Source organism: Muntiacus reevesi, chromosome 8 (genome assembly GCF_963930625.1).
Source record: "Muntiacus reevesi chromosome 8, mMunRee1.1, whole genome shotgun sequence".
Taxonomy (NCBI): Eukaryota; Metazoa; Chordata; class Mammalia; order Artiodactyla; family Cervidae; genus Muntiacus; species Muntiacus reevesi.
The window spans coordinates 9,985,344-9,995,336 of NC_089256.1; positions in this window are offsets into that span (position 1 = coordinate 9,985,344).

Here is a 9,993-nt window from a genome sequence, read left to right on the forward strand (position 1 = left end):
CCAACTCATTAGAAAATACCGTGATGCTGAGAAAGACTGAGGGGAGGAGGAGGGGGCGACAGAGGATGAGATGGTTGGATGGCATCACTGACTCAATGTACATGAGTTTTACCAAACTCCAGGAGATAGTGAAGAACAAGGAAGCCTGGTGTGCAGCAGTCCATGGGGTTGCAAAGAGTCAGACATGACTTAGTAAGTGAACAAAAGACCAACCCCTATATACAAGGCTCTCTCCCCAGGCACTCCTGGTAGCTCCAACTCAACCCAAAGGCCATGATATCTTTCCTACTGATTGCTTTCTGAATGATTTCATAGACTTCCCACTAGAATGTAGCTCCATGAGAGCAGGGACCCTGTCTATCTTGTTCTCCACCATATCCTAGAATGCAAGGATGTTTGATGAGTCTAACAGGGGAGACTCATTAAATACCCCATGAATATGTGATGGAAAATGGGATAAGGAATCTACATACAGTAGTTGTTTTGAAATGCTCCCAATCACCCACATCGGCACCCAGAGTACTGTAAAAGTGACCTCAGTTCCTCTATATGACAGCACATGGGAATAAGCCTCAATTCATTGTAAATAAATGGGAGTGTTTCAAGATTAAGCATGGACCACTTGGTAAGGATCAAGTGTGACACATAGTAAGCGTTCCACAACTTGGAGCTTCATCTCCACCCCATCACCACCAGCATCTAAGTGCAGTTCAGCATGGACCCACTTTAAATCCTCTTTGTTGTCTCCCCTGAGCATTTGCTATGTGAAGCTTCCTTTTCTGGCTGCCTCTCCTTGTTTCACCTCACTTGAACCACTAGCAAATACTGTTGGTTTCCTGGCCCAGCCTTTCTCCCTGCTAATAGGACCCTGACTATCTGACAATAGATGTCCTGATCTTAAGAAAAATGGATGCAGAAATCGGTCTGAGGAGTGGGCACATAAAGCCATCTCTGGTCAAGCTTCTGGAAGAAGTTTCCTTACCAGAAAAGAGAGGCACATGAGCTAGACTTAAATAAAGTTGAATGAGAATGTGATATCTGGAGTTGTAGCAGCTATCTTGTGACTGTGAGGCAACATGCATATGGGAACAAAAGTGTTAATAACCTGCTGAGGACAGGAAAACAGAGAGCTAGACAGAGCCTTCTTGCTTGATGACATCTTAAAGCTACTGAAACCACTCTGAATACATTTCTTCAGTCTTCCTGTTAAGTATCAACCTTTTCTAGGTCACCCTTAGGTAAGTTGTTGCTTCAGCCAAAAGATAAGATAGCAAATGTAGGTTTAGACCATCTACGGAGCTCTAACCTGGCAGTCCTTGCAGCAGTGTGTACTCCAGTGACCGCACGCCCTCTCTATGAGACACCAACCACCCTGGGCCTGCTGGAGAACCCATCCTTGCCTCCCTCCGCTCTCTCCCACTGAAGAAAGGAGGCACACTGGAGAATATACGGTAATCAGAAGAGGAGAATAGGGAGCACAGCACATCCTCCTCCCACTTGAAGGGAGAAGGATGTGGGGTATACCTGTCCTCAGGGGCCTCCTTCTGGGCATTTAAAATGATAAAATGATTTAAAATAATAAACGGTAAGTTCTCTGAGAGAAGAAAAGCAACTTCATATGTGAGATACTGTGCCTGAAGCATACATTTATGACCAAACCTGAGATTAATCTTGTTTCATGTTTACATGTTACACACTGGCCTAGAGCCCCAAAGTGAGACTTTTATATTTTCTGTAATAGATTTCCTCTAGCAGGATAGTGGAGGGAAACAGAGGTGATTGAGTTTAACAATGAGAGGAATCACAGTCTCTCAGTATATAGTCTTTATCCCTCTTTTTCTTCCTAAAGCAGCTTCTAAGAGTAGGAGAAAGCTTGTTTCCTCGTTTAGTGGAGGGAGGGTCCTCAGGAAAGAGAAATAAGGCCCGGGATTGTTCCCTCTACGTACTGCTGCCTTCTTCTGATGGTGCTTTGGGTTCAGAACTCATGGTTTTTCCTTCAGCATCATCAGTGCCTGCTGGGATTCCCTACCTCAGCCCCTGCTACTATTGTCAGTGATGCTGTGAGCCTGTGTCTCAGCCACATGCACCATGTGACCCCAGCTCAACCTCCCCATCCTGGTGTCTCCTCTGGGGTCACCTTGACCCTCACCATGGCAACCCTCTGGCCGCCCCCCACCCCCAATCTCCCACATCTCCCAGTGGGAGCTCGTGAACAACTCCAGATTCCTCTAGAGGAGGCGAAGGAGACCGTCCACCATTTGGGTATTTGCCCTAAGGGTGTGATCAACATGGCTGAACTAGACAAGAAAGGCTTCCTGGAGGAGGGCCTGGGGCTTAGCCCTGAAGGGTGGTAATCCTTGGCATGCTCAATGACTCAGAGGCAGGATGAGTTTGCTGAAAACATCCCCTTACCCTGGAGTCTCCCTGATGAGCCTCTACCTAAACCTCCAAGACTCAGATCCAAAGGTCTCTGACATTCTGTCAACAAAGCTGACATGGACTCTGTGCCAATCATGGGAAAACACAAGCCCTCCTCCATCAGAGACTCTGGACATCCCTACCAGCTTAGACCTGGCAGCCGCAGGTTTGCGCTGCAGTGACGCTAATGCCTTGTAGCTAAGGCCTGATCCTTTGGTTTTAAGTAAAAAAGACCTCCTCATGGCCCTTTAAAATCCATCCCTTGGGCTCTTTTTTTCCTTTAGCTGCAGCATGAGGAATCTAGTTTCTTAACCAGGGATCAAATCTAGGCCCTTTGCATTGGGAGGGTGGAATTCTAGCCACTGGACCGCCAGGGAAGTCTCCTCCAGGCTTTCAGTCAGTTGACCTTGCGCCACTCAGGAAGGCTGCACCTCCAATCCTTGGGAGGCAGACCCACCCTTGTCTTGATTCACGCTTCCATATTCATCTCTCTGCTGTGTGGCCTTGGCAAGCCTCTTCACCTCTCTAGGCCGGTTTCCTCACTTCTGCTGTCTCTCTCCCAAAGGTCTGACGATTATAAATGTTCACGCACGTACACATACAGCACAGAGTGAGTGTTCAGCTAATGGGAGTTATTACTGTATCTCTTCACACCACATCACTGAGGCAGGTCCTTGTCCTTTTCTCCCTATGAGCAAGCCTGTGCCAAGCTGCAAGCAGTCATGACAGGTATATCACAGAGGACAGTCTCTCTCTCGGTTTCCCGGGCAGCTCAGTGGTAAAGAATCTGCCTGGCAGTGCAGGAGATGTGGGTTTGATCCCGAAGTTGGAAAGATCCTCTGGAGGAGGAATTGGCAACCCACTCCAGTATTCGTGTCTGTGGAGAATCTCACGGACACGACTTGGCAACAGACACACATGCACATCTCTCTCACAGAGGCATTGCTGTCCCCAGACCTCCAGGCCCTCTGCACCCCTGCTGGGACGCCCCGGCTTGCTCTTTGTCCCTTGTGGGGAGCAGCAGGGCACTCTGGGAACACTCAGCTTATCTCGTCACCCAGAGTTCTGTTGTGCCCAGCACCCCCAGCTCCTCTGACTTGCCTCCCTGCTCTCGTCTCCCACCTCTCCCCACCAGCATGGGCACACAACCGCATGCACGCATGCTCTCGTACATGTACACAGATGCACGTGACCACTGGCTCTCTTGTGCATGGAGTGACCTTCCAGAACCCATGTGCTGAGGATTGCCCACACTAAGATGCCTCAAACACACAGCGGAGAATGGGTTTAAATGGCATCCAGAGATGAACAGGCCAGTTGCCTCACACCAGGAGAATGAGAGCCAGCCGTGTGGGTGGCTCAGCTCAGAACAGCGCAGAAGTGAGGGCTACTGGCTCCCCGCCATACACAGGAGGGTTCAGATCATGTCCCCTTCACTTCCTAGTCATGTGGCCTCCAGCAAGCTACTCACCCTCCCTGAGTTTCCACCACCGCCGCCTCTGAGCTCTGAAGACACGAGGACCCACCTCTGAGCAGGGTTTGCAGACTCACTCCAAATAATGTGTATAAAACACCGAGCACACAGCAGGCATATGGCGAGCAATCAACAAGCAGAACAGCTTTTTAATATCAGAATCAGGCCCTCCGAGAACAGGAAATAAATGAAGGCCAGAGGGGCCAACAAGAGCCGCGTGGAGGGCCTGGACACTGACCCCCCTTGCGAAGAGGTTAGGAGCTGGTGGAAACCATGCAGGTATGGGAAATGGAACTTACACACACACAGTACTGTTTGCAAAGGTTTGTCCTGCGGGTTGAAGGTCCTTCAGAGGATGTTCTAAGCCTGGAGGGAATGCTGTTTAAAACCCTCCTACCCCAAACTCCTTTGAAACTGGTCTGAGGCCTTGGTTTCAGGGAGCACATCTGGGAGTGTGACAAGGTCCAAGGCCACAGGGCATAGTCCTACTGAAAGGCCCAACACTGCCCACATCACAGGGAATGCAGAACAACGGACCCTGGGGCCCACAAACCTGGTCAGGATCCCAGCTCCCCACTTACTGGCCACCTGACCTTAGACAAAGCAATTCACCTCCTTGATGGGACAGGCAAACAGCAGGTGCTCAATGATGGTTGTCAGCGCCACCACTCCAGTACCAGCCCAGCTCCCGGCTCTGCTTCCCGCCGGGGATATAACCCCCACTCTGGGGATCGGGCCCCACGTGGTCACTGTCCGTGGTGTGCCTCCCCTCCATGTGAACGCTAACGTTCTACTCCTCTCCGGAAGAATTCAAAGGGCCCTGGAAACTTGTTTATTAGGAAAAGCTGTGGGAGTCTGTCCTGCTTGGTGGAGGCGCTGACCTCTCCCATCCTTCCCTGCATATTTCTCCCCAGCGACATCTTTTCATGTTCCCTGGCTCACTCTGGTGAGTCACAGATCTGTAAATCCCAACCACAGAAAGCTTGGCAAAGTATGTTAGGTGTTTATTGGAAGGGGAAGGAGGAAAATGATCAAAACATTGGCTGTGGCTCTCGTCTCTGAAATTTGCAAGAGCAAGTTTTAAAATCTCTGTTGGAAGCATCTAAACCAACTCATGGAGCACTTTTTTTTTTAAACCACAATAAGGATAAGACCGTATCTATTCTTTAGTTACAATCAGATCTTTAGGCTGCCTTTGTATAGTGCCAGATATCTGAGTGAAATACCAAGAAATGCAGTTCTGTTTTCAGTTTCCCCATTTAGACAGAACCCTGGTGATACAAACACAGGCTGTAGTTCTCTGCATACCCCCATGCCTTTGCTCATGCTGTTCTCACTGTCTGTAAGTCCCTTCCACAAACACCAGAGGGGAGTGTTTTTACTCTAGTTGTTGTTACTCTGTGTCAGGCCCTGGGCTGGGTCCTGGGACACAGAGATGAACCAGGCACTGATCTCAAGAATTAGTGAGGAAAAGAAGCTAATGGAGGAGGAGGCCCAATTTGGGCTTTGAGGGATGAATAGAAGTTCTCCAAACCAACAAAGAAGGGAAGACCCTTCTCATGTGAGCACATCAACTCATCCTCAAAGACCTGGATTCTGTCTCCTCCTTTGGGAAGTGTCTCCTCTTGCTGTGTTGGTGACCCCTCTCTGTATCTACACTGACCTGGCACACCCCCTCCGTTGCCCACTCCTTCCTGGGTTGTTAATCTGCCTGGTGGTCTGAACTGGGGGGTTGGCAAGTAGACATTATTTCCTCTCTGCATCTGATGGCCACTCCAGACCTGCCACAGGGTGGGTCATTAGGTGTTTGGTGGTGTTTTTAAGCTGAGCATAACCACTGTCAGGAGGCAAGAACTGACGCGGCCACAGGGCATTCTGAGAGCACTTGCTGTTTTGTCAGAGAATCTACACCTGAACCGCACCCGCCAAGCCCCCGTGGCTTCAAGCATCTGAGCCCTGAAGGGGTCTGGGTGGGATTAACCCCTGGATCCCAGCCTCATTCCAGCATCCGTGGTTTGGGGGTGGTAGTGGGGGGGTCCTACTCAATCAAGGAAGAAATATGCTTTGAAATGAAAACGCTTCTCTTTCTGATCTGCCTGGCTCTCCTTTCTCCTGCCTCCTTAGTATGCATGAATTCAGCCCCCATTTCGAGACGCCCCCTCAGCATCTTCTCCATGCGGATGGGGTTGGAGCAGGCTCCCTCCCCTTGCCCCCCTCTGGTTCTCTCCAAAGACAAATTGCTTACATCTGTCAAGGCTTTTCTGATTAATAGAAGAATACGCCATGGGATGTCATCAGGGGTTCAGAGGGTTTTGATCAAAGAGGGAGGGGGGCCGGGCCACACATCCCCGTTGGTTCATTTATCAGGTCAGTTCAGCACCTTTCCTCCTGAGTGCCCCTGGCAAAGGCCTGCCCACCAGGCCACCATCAGCTCCCACGCCCTCTCTGGAGCAGAGAGGGATGCAGAGAGGAAACAGCGCTACAGTAAGGTGGCCGGGGAGCCAGAGGCAAGGCGAGAGGAAGACGAACCAGTCTAGGGTGGCCTGGGTATTGACCAGGGCAGTGGGTCCCAAGATCTTCCTCATTTCCAGGCAGCCACTGGGATGAACATCTCCCAGGCGATTCCCCAAAGCAAGGGATGAGAGGGAGGGAGGGAAAAAGAAGGGGCCAGAGAATGAATGAATAAATCAGAGAGAGAATATGGGAATGAGGGATCTAAGAAAAGAACAAATGCAGGAGGGGAGGGAGGGTTGAATTAATGAGCATCTGAACGGGTGCAAGAATTTATAGTCCTCACAAAAGCTGGTTTTATAACATCTCTCATTCTTTCTTCCATTTACCCATTGGCTGGTGTCAACAAGACATGGCTTGGAGGAGCAACAGGAAAGCAACTTGGGAGAAATTCAGGCTTCCTCCTGGTCAATGTATCTAACAGCCCCTGGGAACTGGGTGAGGACAGATGATGGGGGGCGGCTGGGTGACGGATGCTCAAGTACGAGCAGCACAAGACCTGGGCCTGCCTCTCAGCTTAGCCCCCTCCTGCAGAGCCCGGTCCCCAAAGAGTGGCTGGTGTCCATCACAGGCTCCGCGCGGCCTCAGCTGCGAGGTCACTGGCCGCCATTCCCCCAAAGCTCACCTCTGCAGAGACTTTGCGATGGCAACCGCAGAGAGCCTTGTAGGGTAAGACTTCGGTCGACTTTGGAGGCTGCTAAATTAGGCTCTAAGGATTTAGATTAGCCTAATTTAATAACACGGATGACTGGCTGGATTGAAGTTCTTGCTATAGTTTTTTTTTTTTTCTTTCAACTTGCTCAACAATTATTCCCTCAAGTTAGTTGCAGATGCAGCCTGCCCAGCAATTATAATCCATTCCTTACTGAGCAGCAAGGAGACCCAAGATGCTGGCCACATCCACACACAGACCGCCCAGGCAGGGGGGCCACAGCTGGAGGGAGGGCAGTGCCACCAGCCGTGACTGTTCCACAACGTGGAACTTGGGAGGGAGGGCCCAGAGCATCCTGCTTGGCTGGGTTAGCTGTCCTGGAGGCTGGCAGGTGACAGATATAGCTGCATGGTTCGTGACTGGGGGGTGACTCTCTCTACCCCCTGCTCTCAGCCCAGAAGTAGCATCCCACACAGATAGGCAACACACCGGCACACAGTCACAAAAGACAGATGGACACAGCCAGGATGAGACACACACAGACACTCAGTCACGGACAGACACAGGCATATAGACCTACAGACACAGACTTAAACCTCAAGGCACATGGGTAAACAGGCCAGAGCATCATCTCATGTCAGGGCTGTGATGGAGGGGGCTGTGGAGTCTGGAGGAGACCAGAGTATCTCTGAGTTCTTCCCATAGAACGCATGCTAAATCATTTCAATCGTGTCTGACTCTTCACGATTCCATGGACTGTAGCCTTCCAGGCTTCTCTGTCCATGGAATTCTCTAGGCAAGAATACTGGAGTGGGTTGCCATGCCCTTCTTCAAGGGATCTTCCCAATCCAGGGGTTGAACCCATGTCTCTTATGTCTCCTGCATTGGCAGGCAGGTTCTTTACCACTAGTGCCACCTGGAAAGCCAGGGATTAGGTGAAAATAGCAGGAAGGCCCTTCCTGGTTTAAGGAGGAACCCAGGTCAAGACCCAAGTACAACAGGGAGAAGTTATGTTCAGAGAAGGGTGGTTCACGCAGTATGACCTGCCTGCAAAGAGGAGCCAGGAGCATGTGAAGGGAGTTGCATGCTGGTCCCACTGCCCCAGCAAGTCAGCCTCAACCTACAGGCCTCTGTGATTCACATTAAAAACACCATTTCCCTCTGAGTAGGGGGCCAACCAGGGGTTTCCCAGGACTGGCCAATCGCACTGGCTATGGCTGCCGACCTTCCTCACCACTGCTAGTTTCCAGTCCCTTCAGAGGCTGGATCAGCCCCCAGAGGAAGGGTGCTCTCTGGAAACACTCACTGCCATCTATGGGGCCATGGCCTCACACCCTACCTGAGCCCAGAATCGGGCTGCCAACAGGGTTTCAGAGTCTGCAGTCTTGACTTCATTTGTCCAGGGCACATGCAAGGGGCTCTGCCAGGTGTGAGGCCCTACATGATGGCCAGTTCTTAGAGGGATCTGTCACTCACATGCCAATTGGGCAAAGCCAGGCAACTCCCTGGCATCCATGTCCCAGGGACTCAACCCCTAGTCCAGGCTCTCCCTGGAGGGCCCACTCCCCACACTCTTCCCTACCTTCCATCCTCCCCCTAGAGAACTCTTACTTGCACTTCCAGGCCAAGCTGAAGTGTCATCTCTTCCAAAATGCTCCTCTGAATTCCCACCCTCACTGTCCCCAAGGTAGTTCCTCAATGCTTCCCTCTGTCCAGCTTTACCAAACAGCAGACTCATTGTCTGGTTACTTGGAGGTCTCTCCAGAGACCCTGAGAGCTCTTCCTCTCTGAAGTCACCTTCTTCCCTGCAGGGTCAGGAATTATGTATTAGCTATCTAGCGCTACATAACAAACTATCCCCAAACTTAGTGACTCAAAACAACAACGGTTATGGATCAGTTTGCAGGTTTCCAGAAGTGAGAAATTTAGCACAACAGGGATGTCTTGCCCACAGCACTTGGGGCCTCAGCTTGGGTCTGGAACTGTCAAAAGATCATTCACCATGGCTGGTGAGGACCAGCTGCACTTCCATGTGGCCTGGGCTTTCTCTCAATATCATGTCTGAGTGCCAAGGACCAGAGTCCCAGGAGAGACACAGAGACAGAAAGGAAGAAACTATATCATTTCTATGACCTAAAATTGGAAGTCATATAGCATCACTATTCTGTTGATTAATATGGCCTCACACATACATTCTGAGTCAAGGGGAATAAACACTTCTTGGTGGAAGGAGAAATAGTCACACTGTAGGAAAAGCAAGTGGGGTAGGATAAACATTGAGGTGTGGCTATGTTTGGAAAATACAATTTGTAGCAATTAGTGGCCAGCAGGTGCTAAATGCAGGGCTGGTGAGTGAATGAATGAGTGAAAGGAGTGAATGAGTGCCTCTTGTTCTGCACTTCACATCTCTTCTCTGTCTTCACGCAATGCTCAGTTAAGATGCCAACCAACTCTGACAAGCCTCAGGGCAAGTCACAGCCCCTTTCATTCTGGAAGCTAAGAGGCTGTGAAACCCCTTCCCGGTTCCAAGTTCTCAGAACGGTCCTGGAGCCTCAGTCACTGTGGCTTCAGGGGACAGGGCCGTGGAGAAGACGATTGGCAAGTCTGCTGGGGGTGGAGGGGGTGTAATTTCCTTGCTGGTCCACAGACAGGGTTTCAGGAAGCAGGTCTATAAAACTAAAATATTAGAAGAAAGTTCCCTTTGCAAGGTCTTCAAGGTTTTAATAACTGTCTCTAGTTACTTAATATTCTTAGGGAAAAAAGTGCTACTTGTACAAGTTGATTATATTTTCTGAGTTTGAATTTTTGTTTTTCTCTCTTATTTACCTTTCCATGCACTCTCTGTTTTCATCTTCCTAGAGGTAACCACTATTCTGATGGTGACAGAGGGAGTGGAGTGGGGTTGACTATTTTAGAAAGGAACATTCATAGTAAGATC